General features: G+C 38.9%; 1 long non-coding RNA gene across 1 annotated transcript; it reads left to right on the top strand.

Moving 5' to 3' along the window:
* Positions 1–2191: 2191 nt before the first annotated feature.
* LOC116239724 (uncharacterized) lies at positions 2192–5299 on the top strand. Its single transcript, XR_016462243.1, has 3 exons — positions 2192–2968; positions 3515–3610; positions 3860–5299. It is a non-coding gene; the product is annotated as an uncharacterized LOC116239724 (long non-coding RNA).
* The last annotated feature ends 904 nt before the right edge of the window (positions 5300–6203 follow it).

The raw sequence follows: 6203 nt of genomic DNA, 5'->3' as shown, positions 1-6203 counted from the left end.
CACTGCACTGAGTAATTTAGACTGTGCCTGCTTCAAATCAGTGTTGTTCGTAGGCAAGCTGGAAAGTGCTATTTTGTCTTAGAAAGTGGTGTGGGTTTTTTTTACTCCTATCTTCACCCAAGGGGAATAAATAAATGAATAAAAAACTGTAAGTTGCACATTCTTTTATGCTGTCCTTGTTTTGAGAGAGTGCATCTCTCTCAATCTGAAAGATTAAAAAAAAAAAAAAAAGTTCTTAAGTAGCCATCATTTAAGGCAAGAATGATGAGAAAGAGGAGAGTAAGAATCCTTAAAGTTGGAAGGGACCTCAAGAGATCACCTTGCCCGCATCCAGGTGGCTTTTGGGCATCTCGGAAGAGAAGACCCTGCAGCCTCTCTGGGCAGCTCTATTACCGACACAGCACAAAAGACAAAAGTGCTTCCTGCTGTTCAGAGAAACGGTCCTCTGGTGTGTGCTCACTGCCTCTTGGGCTGGCACTAGACATTACTGAATGAGCCTGGCTCTCTGCACATTCCCTTTAGATAATTGTGGACATTGAGATCTTCCTTGAGCCTTCTTCAGGCTGAACAGTCACAGATTACAGCTCTCTAAGCCTCTCCACAAATGAGAGATGCTCCTTTATCTTCATCGTGGTTGCCTTTTGCTCAATGATTTCTGGAATGTCCATGGCTTTCACATTGGGGAGTCCAGAGCTAGACACAGGACTCCAAGTATGGCCTCAGCAATCCTGAGTGGAAGGGAAGGATCACTTTTATTGAACTGCTGTCAGTACATTGCCTGATTCAGCCAAGAATGTCATTAGCCTTCTTGGTGGGAAGGACACATTGCTGACTCGTGTTCAGTGCAGTCAAGGGACCCCTAGTTCATTTTATTGTAAGCAGCATGCGAGAGATTTAATTCTCAGCTTCTGACAGAACAAAATTCTATACTTGAATTTAAAATAAAATAATATTAACATCTTTATTAAGATGTCTTTTTTTGTCAAGAATGAAGATGCCACTATGTGCTGATCCTCACCATTCTTAGAACACTACCATGCTGTTACAGTACGCCCATGGTTAAAAATGGCATAAGATAAGCACTGTTATTCTGATTTGGTTTATGAATATGCTGTATTCTAGAGAAATTACAGGATTTGTTAAACTCTAAGTGAGCAAACTGAAGAAGGCTCTGCACAAGAAGCTGCAGCTGAACTCCCTCTGGTCTTTCTTTTCTTGCCCCCCCTCCTCCCTCTCCCCACACACACACTTTTCAGGATCCTTATAAAAATTATTTTTCATCATACTTGTAAAACTGAAGCACTGAGAAGAAGGGCAAATGAAATACAAAATTTGTAGAAAAAGAAATGCAATAACAATGTTGAAAGCAATAGAATACTAGATCAGTTTTCATAATAACTGTTTGCATTTCCGTTCTTTTGTGCAAAAGTGCACTTTTTGATATGGCATTAACATGTCCCCTGGTTAATCTATACTAGACAAGCATTTTCAATGTACTTCAATCTGCTGAATAAATTATCTTTACCAGTAATGTGCTTTGTTTATGATGGTTTAATTATTACAGAGCAATAGCAAAATGTTAGAAGAAAGAAGCCGGAAATGCAAATGGACACAAAGGTAGAATACTGTCCTAATGCTCTTCTAACAAAATATGGTGAACAATAAACATTGATCAGTGTTGTTCTTGTTTCCAGAAAAAGCTTGAAAGTAAGAGAACAATACCACAGTTTGAAGGAGCTACGCTAGAGAAGGTTAAAGGAGGATGGAGAGACCTATTCAAGGAGGTTCTGCTGGAGATGCAGAAAAATGCAGCAGGTCTATCCTGTGGAGGGCCAAGAGATTTGTGGTTTCTTACCATGCAAGTTTCAGAAGTAGCAGAATGCAAAATATGTCCTCAATAAGAACCAGTGTGTACAGTAGTGGACCACTGTGATTCTAGCTGTAGATTATCATGAAATACCAAAGTCTAATTTTAGTCATAGGCTACTGGGGCTGGGAGAGGAATTGCTAATTTAAGCTTCATCTAGCCAGGCAGGCTGCACATTATGCCTCAGCGAGGACGGTGTTTAAGTGAGCACTTGAGAGGTACTCAAAGAGAACAGAATGGAACAGGGTTATTTCCTTTCTACTGTCTTCTTTCATCTTCTTTTTTTTTTTTTTTAATCTTAAACTTTTTTTTTTTTTTCCTGCATTTATTTCCTAGTTAGTACTGTTGGAAATATCCACATAATTTATCAGGGCGGTATCTCTGATAAAAACAGATTTTATTTACAATTGCAACGGCAGGCATCCTGTAAGCAGGAGTGCACAGAAAGCAGTGTTATATCTTTTATGCCCGGTTACCTGATGCTTATCTCTTCCTCCCCTGATTTCTCATTGGCTGAGTACTTCAGGTTCATAATCTTCCTGATGTTCAACTAAACATACAGATACTAGCTAAACATAAATTGTCGGTAGCTAAGCATGTATCACTAATTTTTTAACTTCTAACGTTTGCTCACTCAACACTTGCTCATTATCTCATCCTTAGACAGAGATAAGTTTGGAAAGGAGGATAGAGAGGAATATCTTGATGCCTACCTTTTGCATCCCAACCTAGCCACAGAGTGAGACAAGCCAGCTTTGTGTGGAGGCCTTGGCTTCTTTGTTAAGTCTGTTTTTCTTTTGCTGAGGGTCTCTTATCCAAACAGAACAGCCTTACAACATGCCTTCTAGTCCATAATGCCATACCCATGTGTATGGGAACTGCTGAATCACGGCCTGAACCTCTGATTGATCACCTGAGGCGAGCAATGAGTCAGCCCTGGGAGCACAGGTGAAAGCAATTCACCTGTGCTGCAGGAAGGGGTGGAGCCTGGCTGCACCTCTCCTAGACCCATTTAAGAGCTGACTACCAGTGGGGAAGGATCTCTCTCTCTCTTCAGAAGATCCACTCTACTGGAGTTTCCTGAGCAAGCCCACGACACGGGTAAGCCTCCTATTTATTCTCTTTGTCTCGCTGTGCCTAACTCTCTTGCTTATTTCATTATTATAATTTCATTATTATAACATCTCAATATTATTAAATTATATAATATTCCTTTATATAATTTTCATTGATTATACACCATGCTATTTGCAACATCTAAAAACTACTGCAGTTTTGCAAGCAAGAATTAATGACGTAATTCAGCAACTATATTTCTAAAACATGCTACTAACCTATATGGTATTTCTACTTTTTCATATCAGGTATTTCTAAGGACAAGTTACGAAATAGAAATACATTGTGCTGTACTTCTTCAATTCCCCCTTTTCAATATCTAATGCAGAAACAACATTCCATTCCTACAGTACAAATGGATGACTTTTCCACTTTGGTATTTTAAGGCACTAAATCTAAGAGGAGGATCAGAACAGACTGTATATGCTCATTTACCTTTTTACTCACATTCCTAACAACATGACTCTTCACCCCAAGTTGTACTCCACTCCTATCATTTCTACTCAGTTAAAGGTTAACCTCTGGCTTTAGCACAGGTGCATACTTCATCCAACAATCTGTCTAAATTGGATTTCAAGTGGATTATCATGCCCAAGGGATGTGTAAATTGTTACGTGGATCAGCTGGGTAAGCCTGTTTGATTTCAGTGTTGACTTAAGTAAGGGATTCGGTCATGCCCTGTAGCGTGTACTATGTTTCAGTGTATGCTTGTTCTGTCTATATAACTATATGCATTGTTGTCATTAAAGTAATGACTACCTGCAAACTCATACATTATAAAATTGTATGAGTTTTTTAATGCTAGCTAAAATCTAAATGTACATTTTCTTTATACATACCGTAACCACATAATCACAGACTTTTCACTTTCCACAGATTCCCTGCCTCTTCTGCAACATTCAGAGAATTCTGCCAGTGTTTATTTACCAAACTTCATGAAAATCTTCTATTGAATGTGTCTTATTCATTATTATAATTTCTTGCTCATTACTATGTGGCCATTTTTATATTATTTCTCGTTTGAAAACAGTCAAACAAAAAAGAACCAACAACAAAACCTGCCAGATTATTTTCTGAAGATATTTGCAATTATCCTTCTTTAAACAGGGAACTGAGATGTACTTAGTTTTATGCATATATTTTCACTAACTTGGGGTAGATGATTTGCTGAATGTAAACTCATCTCAAATTATTTAACTGTTTATATTTCCCATTATGGCTCATATAGTGTTAATTGATTTCCACCATCTGTCTGAGCTGGATGTGTGTGTGAGCTCTCCCACTCTGTTCATTTGCCATATATCATACTGAGCAGAGCAGGGGAGTAGTGCTTGAATGGTTTTCTGTTTAGATTTTATGTAAATTTGACTCAAGAAGGGAGCTTTATAGCATCTGGCAATGCTGAGCACATGAGAGTTCACACTGCTTATAAGTTAGTGCTCTTTGGTGCCCCCACAACCTCTGTTAGCTCTCATTTGCTGGAGATTTTAGTATAGGAACCAACTGCTTGTTGAAGGGCTGAGGGGAAATAACTTTTTTCTTTATTTTTTAATGACCTGGGCAAGCCAGGTCAGCTGCAGACTCTTCACATGCTCCCTCAATCTTCACTGAAATTCACATGAGCTGCAATGACACGCTGTTGAGCTCTGGGTTTGGTACTCTCTTAGTTTCAAGAGTTTCCTTCTGTCCTGCTCAATTCTGTTGTCCACCTCAGCTGGCCCCTCCAAAGATGCTCTCAGACTTCAACTGTTGCTTCAACTGTGCGATCTAGCTCCTTTTCAGAGATTTTTTTCTAACTGCACAATTTGCTGACCCTTTTTCTGTTTCCTCTTACCTTCTTTCTTCCCCTCAGTTCAAACATACAATGCCAGTTTTTCACATTTTATTGTTGCCTTTGTGACTGAGTGCCAAAGCTGACTGATAAACATACTAAAAACCTGTTTGACTACATTGTTGGATAATTTCACAGGTTGCCTAGTGCTGGTGTAGTAGGGAAAAGTTGATGCCATGTGTTGTCATTCTGGTATCCCAGTTGTGCTTGCCACTTGATGAGAGGCTCTGTCAGCTGTGCCCTCTACACGTCTCTGCATGCAAGTTCCTGAGAGATATCTATATGTGAACTTATATTTGAAGAAATGCTATAACCCCAATATGTCAGTTTTAATTAAACTTGATCTGCAGAAGCTTATGGGAGAAAGGAGTCCATGTTATTTTAGCAAAGAGGATAAGCCATGAATTTCCTCTAATTGAAGAAAAAAATGAAATGATTTGTTGTTCCAAATCATGCTTAACAAGAGTTTTCTTCTTAAGTTTCCTGATTCAATGTCTTTCAGTTACGTCTCAAAGGTGAAGCAAGAACTGCAAATGTCTCTTACCCTCTCCTGTCCTAGGTACTTTGTGGCAGCAGGTATAAATTTTCTTTAGGCTCTACAGTTTCTTCTCTGTTATGAAACATCCTTAGATAATTAGCTGCTTAAGGTCTGTAGCATTAGATGCATTTACTTTATCATTGTATTTTTTTCTTCCCCCCCCCCTCCCCCCCCGAAATCATATAAGGACTAATAGTAGCATATATGACATAAGGTGTCATTTTCTAAAACATTTTTTTCTATTCTTATGGGGTTCTCGGTACAACATCTCCATGGGGAGGGTGAAAAAAAAATAAGCAAAGCAGAGCAGAGAATAACACCTGAAGGAAATTTTTCCCTGTTCTCTGCCTCACGGCAGATTCCTCTTATGAGCTGGCTGAATATTTCCATTCTACCTTTCAGGTGTTTCAGGACCAGAGGTTGCTTCTTAGCCTTTCAAGGAAATTAGACTGGAGTTGGAGACTTTTGCAAATAAAAAGCATTTGTAAGTGCAATGATTTCTGTAGGGAAATCTTAAGACTTTAAATTTGTGTATTATGAATTGTATATCTCAATCAGTGAAAAGCAGTAGAGAAGCAAAAACTAGGCAAAGAAGAGAAGAGAAAGGTAATGGACTCCAGAAGAGTGATTTCGAGGTGTGCAGTTTTGGCATCTTGGTAACACACTCCCCTCATTGGTTCATAGGAATGACTGGGAATTAGGACCATCCACTGATTGTTTCTGATGGATGATAAGCTGCTTTGTTCCTAGAGAAACACTGCTTACTTGGAACCCTAGTTGAAGCCCCTGGTCAATAACTTATATATTTACTCTTATCAGTTTGGAAAAGCTACCTTGGAAGGTGATACCCT

Source organism: Phasianus colchicus, chromosome Z, assembly GCF_987193195.1.
Source record: "Phasianus colchicus chromosome Z, bPhaCol1.hap1.1, whole genome shotgun sequence".
In the NCBI taxonomy this organism is placed as follows: Eukaryota; Metazoa; Chordata; class Aves; order Galliformes; family Phasianidae; genus Phasianus; species Phasianus colchicus.
Note: the sequence above shows the minus strand (reverse complement) of the source record. Positions and strands in the feature narration are given on the sequence as shown.